General features: G+C 44.8%; 1 protein-coding gene across 6 annotated transcripts in view; it reads right to left on the minus strand.

The window, feature by feature from the left end:
* Lrmda (leucine rich melanocyte differentiation associated) overlaps positions 1-13,228 on the minus strand; it is a 1,030,542-nt gene that overhangs the window by 516,342 nt on the left and 500,972 nt on the right. The window lies entirely within an intron of this gene.

Genomic DNA, 13,228 nt, shown 5'->3' on the forward strand with positions numbered 1-13,228 from the left:
GAAACTCAGTAAAAACACAGATAATTTGCGGAAGAATTTCAAAGCACACAAAATAAATACATGAACAAGGAAATAATATCTCATTTCTAAGTCCACTATTTTGATCATTTTATGTATGGAGTGACATTTTCCTGAAGCCTAGAACTACCCGCCTAAGAACCGATATTAAAAGGAAATAAAACATACGTCTGCGCCAGAGAAGCCAATTTGGAACTCACTCTCCCCTTCACAGAAAGAAGCTAATTAGCTCAATCCAGCCAATGACCGATATTATTAAATGTTAGGAATTAAATGAAGATTTTAACATAAATAAATGAAAGAAAAGGCTTCCTGTCTACCCCAGCCCTCCCACACACCCCCACCTTCTCCCCTCTGGACAGTTTGTTAATTGGATATTTTCCAAAGGAAGAAAGGGAGTCTTCTTAATGTCTGATTCTTCAGCGCCCAGCACCGTATTTCCCACATAATGGATCTAAATAATGAACACAGAGCCACATTAATTTTAATCCATGTTAAATATGGTTTCTGGGTTGAGTTTATTTGTAACACATCCCTTGCCTATGCCATCTCCCTCCTCTCCACCGCGTCACTATTTAGTTTGAAATTTCACAATATGAAAATGAACAAAACAAATGCAGTCCTAATTATCTCCTGCAGGATCATAAAAAATAACATTAATAAAATGTGGTAAATATCAGCAGTGATCATTACCAGGTCCACATCGTGAGGAAATAGAATGCAGCACCCCAAAGCAAGAAGGATTGACACAAGCCGGCCGCCATTAGCCACACACATTTGCATATGTGCTTGGCCAGCAGATTTAAAGGCAATCATAAAGGTATCTCTAATCTGAAATGGACAAAGATTTCAAATGTGCTTGGCTGTGTACAGACTCCCCGGCATCCATACAACACCTTCTATTTTTTAAAAACCCTGTCATGTCCATGACTTTGCTCTTCTGTTCTTCAAAAGCAGGTCTCAGATGTCTCGTTCCACTCAACCATTTCAAGTGAAAGGAGAGAGGACCACCTGGCCTCCTTGAGCTTACCTGGGACTCAATAAGTTGAGGTTGGAACCCAAGACCCCTCGTACTCATTAGGAACTTCCCATTGAAAGAGCTTTTCATTTAGAGAAACCGCATGGCCACCATGGCAATCAAGAGACCTAGTTGTCCTAGTCAAAGTCAAAGAGCAAACTACAGTGAGAAGAGGTAAGTAAGGAGCATTTTAGGGATGGAAGGACAGATGGACAGCAGATGTTATCCCATGTCAGTGATAGGGAAGTGAGGTGAGAAACATTTGATGGCCGGTTTTGTTCCAGTTTATGATCAGCAACACATATGGAGGGTAGAATGGCAAGGAAACGTATATTTGATCGTGTCTAATGAGGAGAAAATGGACTGACCAGTTTGTGACACAGATTGCGCTATTACTTTTCTAGTACAAATAAGACTTGAAGTATCAAAACGCCAACATAAAACATAAGCTTTGTTCCTCTCATAAAGTATCCGATATTAAAACTTTAATATACTGAAGGAAATTCAAGTACATTATCAGCTATTGACAGGTACTCATGGTTATGGGAAGATAAGCAAAAGACATTAGGCTAAATAAATAAATAGATATAACAGCATGTAGCTGGGCTCTAATGAATTAATCCCCTAATTGGTCTTCCCTGAACTCCACAGCTGTCTCCATTAGGCCTTCCTACACAATCCATACATCAATAACAGGATGTTTCTATATCTAGGTTCCTGGCCCAGGCCATCTTGCCAGCCTTGACTATTCCTCAGGAAATATGAATAACCAAAGGCCAAGTTGAAGTTCATCAGAAATAAAAGCCCTATTGCTGTGTAAGGAACACTATCAAAACCTTTGGGCTAAAGCCTGATAGAGTGACTTGATCAATAAACACTACTTTGAGTGAAGTTATTTCTCCAGACATACAGGATACAGGAAACACTAGAGTCAGTTCATACTATTATATGAGCTTAAAACCAGAGCCCTGGTGTGATGATGGCACATGCCTAAAATTCTAACACTCAGTAGGTAAAGAAAGGAGATTCATGAGTTTGAGGCCAGTCTGAGCTACCTCAGTCCTGAGCAGCAGAACCACAAATATGGCTTGATAACATTCAAACCTGCTAACCCCTGCCAGAGAGTTTCTGATTCACCATTTCTAAAGGGAAGCTTCAAAAATCTACATTTCTAGCAAGTTTCCCAGGGGTACTGACACTGTTGGTCTGGGGACCCCATCTTGAGAACCCTTGTTTAGACCACTGGGTTCATTTTAGAGGAGACAAAACCTAGTTGCAGGAAGACTTCCTTCTAGGGCCAAAACCCAGTGACTTAATGTCTTTTGTTATGAATTTACAGATGCCCCCTCAAAGTTAGTATGCACAAGTCTCAACCCCTAATGCTTGAGCATGTGACTTTAGCTGGAACTAGGTCCTTGCAGTCATGAGGAATACTAATGCTGTAGGGTACAGCTTAATCCAGTTATACTGGCATCCTTATGTAAAGGGGCGGCATGGACACAAGTGCACAGACAGGAAAGTGCACATAAACACAAAGGAGGGGGAGAGCAGTGAGGAGAGGAGAGAGGAAAACAACAAAATATAGTTATAATTATACATGCCTGGGCACTGTGCATGTATATGCGCATGCTCACGTGCGTGCATACACACATACACACACACAATGCCAAAATAAAAGTCATTGAGTGCGAATTTTAAAAATGAACCTTAAAAGTCAGAGGTTCTTCTGATTCTCAGCATCTATGATCCAGGATGTATCCTGTCCAGGGTTGACAAAGCAATGTGGCAACAGTTCTCAGGGACCCCATGAACCAATCACACTCTGACCAGCAACTCTCCTTGCAGGATTCAAGATAAAGAAACAGGTGTGCCTTGGGGACTGAAGAACAGGAAAGGCAGCAAACTAAGAAATCAGAAGAGCCTCGCTACAAGGATATTAGGTAGACATTAAAATACTTTTCATTAAGAATATATAATTACATGGAGAATGCATATGTTACAAAACCAAGTAGAAAGGCAGAATATAAATATCCTATATTAAAAAGCGGTAGGCTATTGCAAGGAATACATTAAAATACGAAGAAATTTTAATTGGAGGGCTTGAAGGACTATTCAAAGTATTTTTCCTTCTTTCTAAGTTGCTTCCTCCTTGAACAACATTGGTTATTTTCACGAGAGCAAAGACTCTGGAGGGGTGAGTTCCTGAGAGTCACAAATTCTTTGTCTGCCTGGGCTCCTCTCTGCAACTGTTCCTTCCGTCAGGTGAGTCCCTCACCACCACAGAGCAACGGAGCCACCTTACAGTTAACGAGGCTTGACTATTGTGTCCTTACAAGGAGGGAGGGCCTTTCCAGTTTCCATGTTAGGTGTATTCCTTAGGATTTGATTACAGCCACTTTCCTCTGTCTCCAGCTGGGCAGACTGCGAAATCTGAACATAAGGTTTTCCCCTTTTCTGTCCCCAGTGCCTGAGGTTGGTTTCTGCCTTCAAAGCTTTGCAAGCTGCTCTTACATAAAGAATACTCACATTTATCACCCTTTGTCTTTTCAGCTGCTTTCTTCTCTGTAACCAATTCCATTTTTTGTCTTCTTCTATTGCCAGAGTGCCCACATTCAGCAGCTGGAAACTGACTGGGGTTAGAATGGGTCTTCTAAATAAGACCATTCAGGAGGAACTTCCAGCGTGTTCGCAGTTAGTGTGAATTGCCTCCAGAGCCCTGTTTTCCATTTCATCTCGAGCTGAGACTATTAAACTGGAGGATGTGAGTTCTGAATGAAGATGTGGCAACACGTGGGCATATTGTGGAGAGAAGATGCCGTCCAGGATGGGAACCTTTGACATGCTGGCAATCAGCACAGTAGTAAATGGAAGGTGGCAAAGAGTGATGGGAAGCTGGCAAAGACGAACAGAACTCTACGACTCAGTTCTACTGGTACTTCCACTTGAACGGCCTACAGACTCCTGTACTTTTTACAGGTGGCTAATTTCTGCAGGAGTCTGTGGTGAATACACTTCAAGGTAAACCGAAGCAGTCAAAGCTTTAATCACATGACTCACAAATGAGGAGCTCAAAGCAGGGAGGGTCACATGACTCCTATGATAGTAAATATTGTTGAGTCATTGCTCAGTTGAGGATGAATTGAATGTCCTTAGTCATTCAGTATGTGTAAGCAAATACATACAATGTATATGTATAGGCATGCATATAAATAGATGGGTATGCATATGTGTGCACACCTGTATGCATGAATTCATACAATAAGCTTTCATACTCACTTAGTTGAGCTCCTGACTTGGAGTGCAACAAATCCTGTTTGAATTACATACAAGGATGTGTACAAGTGTGCTTGGTTGTAGGTGGAGGGTGCAGAAGCAGATTTTCTAAGGGCAGAGGTCACATAAAAAGGCTGGTAGCTCTGACTCTGCCCATGTTCTATCACGCTGGACATGCTTACCTCAGTTCCTAACACACCAGGGGTAGCAGGCTTGTCACAGCAGGGATCTGCTACAGTAGATGCCCAGCTGGTTCCTTCATGCAAAATGTGCCAGCAGGTGAGCCATCAGGATGGGACAGCAGGGTGGTGGGGACTCTGAGAGGCTTTCTCTAAGATCCTTCTGCCTCCTTCCAGGAACTAAGCAAGTTGCTGAGTGCTCAGATCTACCACTAACTTTTAAAGGCAAACTCATATTCCCTACCAAATCCACGTCTAGCTGTCCAATCCAGTAGCCCACTTCATTTCTGTCCTCCTCCATAACACTTTAATTACCCTCCCCAATTTTCATATCAAACATGGATGTATGTTAGAGAGGCAAGGCAAATCCTTTTATACCATGACACTATGGAAATGCTCATGAGGGAAGACTCCATGTTGTGAGTGAGTGAGTGAGTGAGTGAGTGAGTGAGTGCGTGCGTGCGTGCGTGCGTGCGTGCGTGCGTGCGTGTCCCAGAGGCTGATACTGAGGATCTTTCTCAACCACTTTCCACCTTCTTTCTTAAGACATGGTTTCCAATGAAGCTAGACTGGCTGGCTGGCCGGCCAATAAGCTCCCAGGCTCTTCCTTCACGCCGCAGCACTGGGGCTACAGACACCCTCTGCCTTGCCTGACATTCTCCCGGAGGGAATGGGGATTGAACTTGGATGTAAAATGATGGGCCCACACGAACACAAAAGCTTGCACATTTTATAATGTTGCCAACAAAATAACAGGAAGTTGAACTGACTAGAATACTCTGTGCCCAAACCACCTAGCCAAGAATCACACACCTATTTATAGACCCATTCCATTCCACCTTGGTCTAACGGTTGCTTGTAGAGAAAGGAATGGAAATTAAAGGAAGTCTTGGTCTACTGAAAGCCAGAAACCAAGGCACTCCCTCAACAGCCGTTGGGACTGTAGCCCACCCACTGACCCTCCTCCTTCTCTCCTTCCCTGGTCTTCATCCTCACCAGTGGCATCCCCAGCCATGAACATACATTTCTGCCACCGGTGCCATCTCTGGTAAGGCACAGGCTACAGTTTTAGTTTATAAACCTGTAACTTGGATACCATCTCCTTTTTGCCCTCTGCACAAGCCCATAAACATTCCCGGCTCAGGCTCATGACGGGTTCTTTGCTCTAATGGAAGCTCCCTCCTGGATATCCCCAAAAGAGAAAGATGTGTCTGGTAAGTGGGAGAGGTCAGAGCCGAGCACAGCTATTTATTACATATACTGCGACCAGATGGATCTAACTCATCCATCAAAGCTCTCGTCATCCTCATCACATTAGCTGCTTAGAAAAGCCTCCTGCTCTTTCCCCTCGTGGTCCAGCTCAGCCTCAGCTCTCCTCCCCTCTCCTCTCTCTCTCTCTTGCTCTCTCTCTTGCTCGCTCCCTTTCATGCACTTTCAGGAAAATGAACCCTCTCTAACCCCATTGCTGTTCTCCTTAAATCACGGCTACCCATCACTCCGAGGCTATTTTTAAACTTTACTTTTATCAATACTCATCCTGTAGCTCAGGGAGATATTAAAACTGTACTGGGGCAAGGAAGGGCGTTTCTGACACTTGCTCCCTCATTCATCAGTTCCTCATAGGCCCGTTGGTGACAATGAAAAGATTTCACAATGCCGCGCAGCAGAAACTCATTCTCCTGCTCATCCATCACGCTCAACCTAGCGGCAGTTCCACTGACCTAATCTGCAATGGCTCGGCACCCGCCGGAGATTTCTTAAAGGCTCCCCTCATTGTTGTCCCTAACAAAGGCTAGGCCTGGGCCTTTCGATAAGGAGGCTAACTGGTGCAAGGATTAATGAAATAGCCCTTCGTCTCCCAAGTCCTGGGTTCAAAGACTGCAGACCAACGAAGCCAAGCACCCGCCCATAGGTTGTACTCAGCACAGCCCAAACGTGACCTTGCTAAACCTGAGGGACCAATATGGGGGGTACCAGAGGATGAAGGGCCCCAAACCGTGATTGTTTTCAGCAACCCATGTCTCCATTCATTCACAGACTTGTTTCTGCACGCGGCAAACACCCTTTACATATCTGCTATGTACTGAGCTTTGCTACAAGCACCTAGTGCTGTGATGGTGAGAAGCTAAGTGATAATTCTAAGTGGAAGGGAAGGAAAAACATAACCAAAAAGCAAAGATGTCTATGGTAGCAGCTATGGTAGATTATAAACAGAATTACAAGAAAGGTACTTGACAGCTTACCTAGAAACTACATCTCCCAGCTACCCCTGCAGCTCAGTAATATCATGTGATAAAGATCCCACTAATGGAGTACGAGTAAGGCATTGTGTGTAAGATTGTTATTATTGCCTTTAAAAAGAAGATGACTCTATTTCCTGCTGCCTCTCTTTGTCCTATGTGATAGAACACAGACCTTAATGGGCCAGCTTTCACCAGAAAGCCGTTTAAGAGGCTGTCAAATAACAACAGGGATGAGAAAGAATATTATATGACCTCGAACTGGTCATGGCAAAGATCGTAGCCTTGGTTTCAAGCGGTGGACTTGTGTGATGGAGGAAGTATATAAAGGGCCCAGAGTTCCAAACCTTTTTGGGGCCTCCAGAGGTGTCTGAACGAAACCACAGGAGAAGCCCTGCAGGTCTTTGTGTATTTTGCAGTTAGCCTTAGCCCCATTTAAACGTCCAGGATGAGGACAAATGAGACTCGATTCAGAGACCCAAGAGACAAGCATGGTAAGCACACCTGATTGATTGAAGTTCACACGCCATTTAGCCCTTCCCCTCCAGCTTGTTCCTCCTAAGCAAAACAGACTCTTCTCTCCGATGCCGTAGTTCTTAACGGTCCATGCTGGTCCATATGCTACCTGCTCCTTCACCTGTTCTTAGACTAGTGCCACTTCAAGTCCCTGGCATCTCTGGGATTAAACGCGCTTCTTCAAAGGTAAGAATCCTGTCTTGGGTTCTCTCTGACAGGACTTCCAGCATGGGGCTGGGCAAACAATTTGCACTCAAAAATATGAACCAACTTGCAAGAATTGAGAGATCAAACAATATGGAGACACAGAGGAAACTGTGTGCAAACAAAATACGAGTGTTGAAAGCTCTATCTGGGGGGCTATGACTTAGTCCTCCCACAGCAGTCAAGTGATACGGGTTGGTTCTAGAAGACATTTGTCATCTCCCCAGAGCTGCATGCCAGCTTACAGTGTGAGGAGGTCTGCCTGTCATGGGAAATAGTCTTTGGACCCTGGCCACAGGACCCCGATCCCAGCACTGCCCTCAATATTCTGTCTCTGGGCTCTGTACTGCAGGCATCATAACGAAAACTGGGAAGTCTGGTGGGTGGACTCCTATTCTCCATTCTAACGTGCCAGTGGCTGCAGAATCTTTGCATCTATGGGCCTGCTGGTTCTGGCTGTTCATGGTCTCTGGGGAGCTACCTAGATACCTTTGAGTCTACCCATCATCCAGCCACCAAAGGTGGATCAAATCCCTTCCTTGCTTCAAATATCTACATTTCACCAAAATGCACCAGTCAAAGAGGCACTGTGGGGGCCCATTCCACCTAGATAATTTCTCATTCCCTAAACCCCCACACCACAGATCATGAAACATATCATAATCGGGGCAGCGACATCTCAGCATCTGGGGAGTAGGGTGCAAGAGTCTCAGGGGGCATTTTCGATTCCTGCATATTACAACACACCTTGTGGAAACTGTGACCGTGAGAATGACCTCAGCAGTCTTCTGAGAGAATCCGTGAAGCTAGAGTAAGTCATATCTCTGGGCATTAATAAATCATGATATTAAACAACCATAAACATATGAACAACAATCTGACTGGTTTTTTAACCACAAAGTGGCATTCTTAATCCAAGCAAAGAGACTTCCAATTCCACATAGGAGCACCTTCAGGAATCGAATTTGTGTCAAGAGTGAACACACGGGACAAGTGTGTCCCTGGTGTCTGAGTAGGAAGCTAGGTATTGCTCCTCCCCACCTCACCCAATGCAGGGCTGGTGGAGCCAACAGTGCAGAGTCCCGGAAAGATTCTTCCCCCAAGGTCAAAAGCCAAAGACAAACTCCAGATGCTTATTGTAAAGCCTATGTATACGGGAAGACATAACCCTGTACCTTTGTCCTGTTAACTTCCGGGTGTGACTATTGCTATTGTATGTGACACATGACCTTTCCTGCCTACCGTGGGATCTTAGTAAACCTTCCATTCAAAAGGTATCCCTCCTTTATCTTGTCCTGCTGTCATTGGTCCAATACTTTTAGACAGTGTGATAAGAAAGGACATGAGAATGAGAGAGACAGATGGACAGAGTCAGAGAGAGAGAGAGAGAGAGAGAGAGAGAGAGAGAGAGAGAGAGAGAGAACACAAACATATCTGAAGCAAACAATTTCAGAATTTTTCTTCAACACTTATCTGCAAAATGGCCCATTTGATTCATGAACCTCTCTAATGTATATCATCAGTGACTGAAGGAGTTTTTTTTATATGATTTTTGACAATTTAACAAGTCCTCCTGACAAATTAAATGGTTGTGTTGACAACTTAACTGTACTGCCAATCAATATTTTCAATTACTTTCATTGTCATTCAGAAAAAATACAACATGAGGTCACACCGTGGTAAAACCCAGGAAAGAAAATAAAACGAAGAGCAATTGGTGGGGTGGGGGCCAGAGGCAGGGGGGATGCAAACTGGAAAGCACAACACAGCATCATCCACGGAGCTGAAGGGATCTGGGTTTCCGAGACAGGCCTGGAAAATGGAACCTCCCCTGAGGGACGTTCTCGGGCTCCACCGTGAAGATTTTCCTCGTCCTATGAGCTATTTAAAAGTCATTAGATCTGAGCCAGGGATGTGTGATGTCTTATTAGGAGGCCCCTCTCTCAAGCACTTGCCACGAGACAGGCATCATGGCAGCCACAGATCCCTAGAAAGGTCCTCAAGGACCGCAGGTAGCCGCTCATAGCCTTTCCAAGGGTCGATTGGTCAGCCTGAAAAATTCAAGTCAGACATGATGAGCAGAGGTCAGCTTTCTTAAGCTTTTCAAAGTGGGAAGCAGCAAATCAATATTTTCAAATGTGTATTTATCATGCAGGAACAGAGGTCACCCATAAAAAGTCAGGCAAACACAGAAATAAGCTAGCACCCTGCCGTCCAGAGAGTAGAAATGGACAAGATGACCTGCAGGTGAAGGAGCATTTCACAAAGGGTAGCTGTCTTTTAAATGATCACCCGCAGGAAGGAATTTGGAAAGGTTTCCTTAGTAATACACAAAAACCTTTTAATCCAGGAGAATGGCTTCCTAGTGACTCCCCTGGTGGTGTGACAGGCCATTGCTACAATCCCCCTCAGGCCTGTGTCCCCTGAATCACTGTCTCTGCTCTGTCTCCTTCTGCCAGATGTTCTCAGCCCAGCCTCTCTGGTCCTCAGGCCAACCTCAGGATTGATTCCAAGCTCCCTGACATGGCTGTCCACACACCCCTATCACCAGTCACTCAAGTCTGAACAAGGGTTATCTTATTATCCAAATGATGTGCATACTAAGTTCTTGTTTGTTTGTTTGTTTGTTTGTTTGTTTGTTTCTGAGACAGGGTTTCTCTGTATAGCTTTTGGAGCCTGTCCCGGAACTCACTCTGTAGACCAGGCTGGCCTTGAACTCACAGAAATCAGCCTGCCTCTGCCTTGTAAGTGCTTGGATTAAAGGTGTGTGCCACCACTGCCCAGCTCATACTAAGTTCTTTACAGTCATTTGTTCAGTCTCCGATGGAAGCTGTAAACCACCTTGGGAAAGAACAATGTCAACAATCGCAACACACATCACTGTAACTGAACCAGGCATGGCAAGCAGTATCACTTCAAATGCCAGCTCCAGATGGTGGGTAGAAGTTGCTGACAATGACCCACGGGCAATATGACTCACTGAGACAGAATGATGGGCCCCTGGTGAGGTCTACCAGGGTGTACAATCACAAAGTAATCCAAGGTGTGTTTTCCCCCTTCCCAGGACTAAAGGATTAGGAGTGTGCCAGTGAGTCCTAGATAAAACACTAACTTGGGGAAATCAAGTCTACTTCCCAGGCATGAGAAACAACACCCCAAGAACTGTAAATGGATGATCAGCCTCTATCTTCATTCACTCACTTACTCACTTACTCAGCACAAGAGGAATCATTGTGTGTAAAGACTGAAACCAGGCTATAAGAGGTAGAACAGAGTACAGAATGTCCTTGACTCTAGTAAGGCTTACCAGCTCATAAGCAATACAGTTGGGAGTGTTGGGTGAGCAGTATAATTAATAGTAAGATATTGTCTTATTTTTCTATTATGGCGATAAAACACCATGACCAAGGAAATATATAAAAGAAAGCATTTACTTTGGGGATTACGGTTTCAGGGGAGTTAGAGTCCATGATGGCTGAACAAAGGCATGGTGGCAGGAACAGCTGAGAATCTACAACCTGACCCACAAGTAGGATACAGAGAGAAAGCTAACCAGGAATAGAACAAGTCTTTTGAAACCACCAAAGCCCACTCCCAGTGGGACATTTCCTCTAATAAAGCCACATCTCCTTTTCCTTCCCAAACAGTTCCATCAACACTGGAGACCAAGTGTTCAAATGTATTAGCCTATGGGGGCCATTCTATTCAAATGATGACATTCCACTCCCTGGCCTATATAGGCTCACAGCCATATCATAATGTAAAATGCATCAAGTCCAACTTCAAAAGTCCACTTAGTCTTTCACAATCTCAACACTATTGAAAAGTCCAAAGTTCAAAATCTCTTCTGAGACTCAAAGCAAGCTCCTAACTGCAACTCCTTGTAAAATAAAAAAGCAAACTACATACTTCCATCATACAGTGTAAGAGAATATACATTACTACTCCATAGTGAGGGAATGGTGAAAAAATACTGGACCAAAGCAATATTGATCCCCTCCCCATGGCCAACTCCAAAATTTACAAACTCCATGTCTGATGTCAGTGGGTTCAGATGGTTCTGCCCTTCCAGCTTTGGTGCCTATAACATAGTTCTCTCTCTTGAGCTGTTTCTATTTGTTGTCTGCAGTTCTCCCCAGCAGACAGATGTCTCATGGCCCTGGCACCTCCAGCACCTTGGAATCTTCAATGCAATACCGGCCTCACTTTCACAGATTAATGCTATTGTCTCTCAGGATCTCTATTCAGGGACTCCCCTGCCACGTGTCTTCTCCTCCATGGTTAATAAAGGAAGACTCCATGTACCCTTTACCCATGTATCCTTCATGCCTCTAAAGCCAGAAGCACACGGATGACACTGCCAAGTCTGAGTGCCTACTTGGGATGGGGCTTGGACCCCTTTAATCACATTTGCAGAAGCTCTCCACATTTTGTTGCTTTTTAGGAGCTTAACATTCCTTAGTTATTTTCTTTTTACAAACGGGAAACATTGCTGCGGGCAGGGGGTCTTGCCCTGATGGTACCTTTATCCCACGAAACATCAAACCATTCTCTAAACTTTTCATCTTTCGTCACAAATCATGGTTCTGACATTAAAACTCCTGGTGCTATTTTGCTCCTCCAACTGTACATTTTATATTTCTTTTGGCCCCCACTTGCTCTTTTCCACAAAACCTGCATAAGAGTGGCTACTAATTACCACTGGACAGACTGAAAAACAGCCAGTCTTGACCTCTCGACTGTCAAGGAAATTAAACCAAGTATTTAAACATAAGAGCTTGTGGGGCCATTTTCACTCCAGCCACCACAGATACCAAGTGGCCCCCAAACAGGAGTTCAATTCAGGGGAATAGGAGGCACACCCCAGGAGATGTGGTACTGATGCAGGCAACTTGGATGGGTACAGTGTGTGCTGGGCAGGATCATAGGAACAATAAATATCTTAAGGTACCAAACACATAGCCATGACTTGGTCCGCAGACAGTTCTGTCTGGAAGGGCAGAGAAGGTGAGCGTGAGGACAGCCTTAGCACAAGAAAAGATGTAGGAGATGTGGTAAATGGTTATCAGAATGCTATGACCAGACCTGGGTCTCATCAAGACCAGAGTGGCATGAACACATAGAGAATGCTGTAAAGAAGGAAACTGAAAGGCCCAAATCTTCTGAGGAACCATCATAAAAGTCGAGGCTCAGAGCCCTGATCAAGGATTCTAAGGAGAATTCAGAGAGCTGAGGGCTGTTAGCAAAGTGCTATGGGTGCCTCATCATGGGGCAGATGTAAGGAATGAGAAAAGGTCTCAAGCCAAGCCTCTAAATGTTGTAACCATCCCACAGTCCCAAACAGGCAGGGGACCATCTGGTTCCCTGACTGAGGCTGGCATTTTGGACAGGGTTCTTCTAGACTCTGCCACACAGGTTCTGAAATCCCCCCGTCTGCAGGTACCAGAACTAGACTCCAAGGTCTGCAGAAGGATGTTCTCCACACCACCCCCAACGAAGTCTCAGCACTATCACATGGCAGTCCTGCTGTGTTCCACACTTCGGCCCTTTTCCCAGCATCTTAGAGCCAGGTGAACATTCTCCCACAGCTCGAGGAAAAGGAGATGTGGACTGGTGCACTCAGGGCACCACACCCTCAGGACAGAGACCACAGCCTGCTCGAATCAAGCAAGCTTTACTATGGGTCATGGCCCTGTATGCTGCATCTGCTACTTGGAGGGCTCCTCCGGGGAAAGACACCACACTTTGGCTTCCTAGGGACAGAGACACAGCAGTTCTGC

Source organism: Peromyscus maniculatus, chromosome 9 (genome assembly GCF_049852395.1).
Source record: "Peromyscus maniculatus bairdii isolate BWxNUB_F1_BW_parent chromosome 9, HU_Pman_BW_mat_3.1, whole genome shotgun sequence".
Lineage (NCBI taxonomy): Eukaryota > Metazoa > Chordata > Mammalia > Rodentia > Cricetidae > Peromyscus > Peromyscus maniculatus.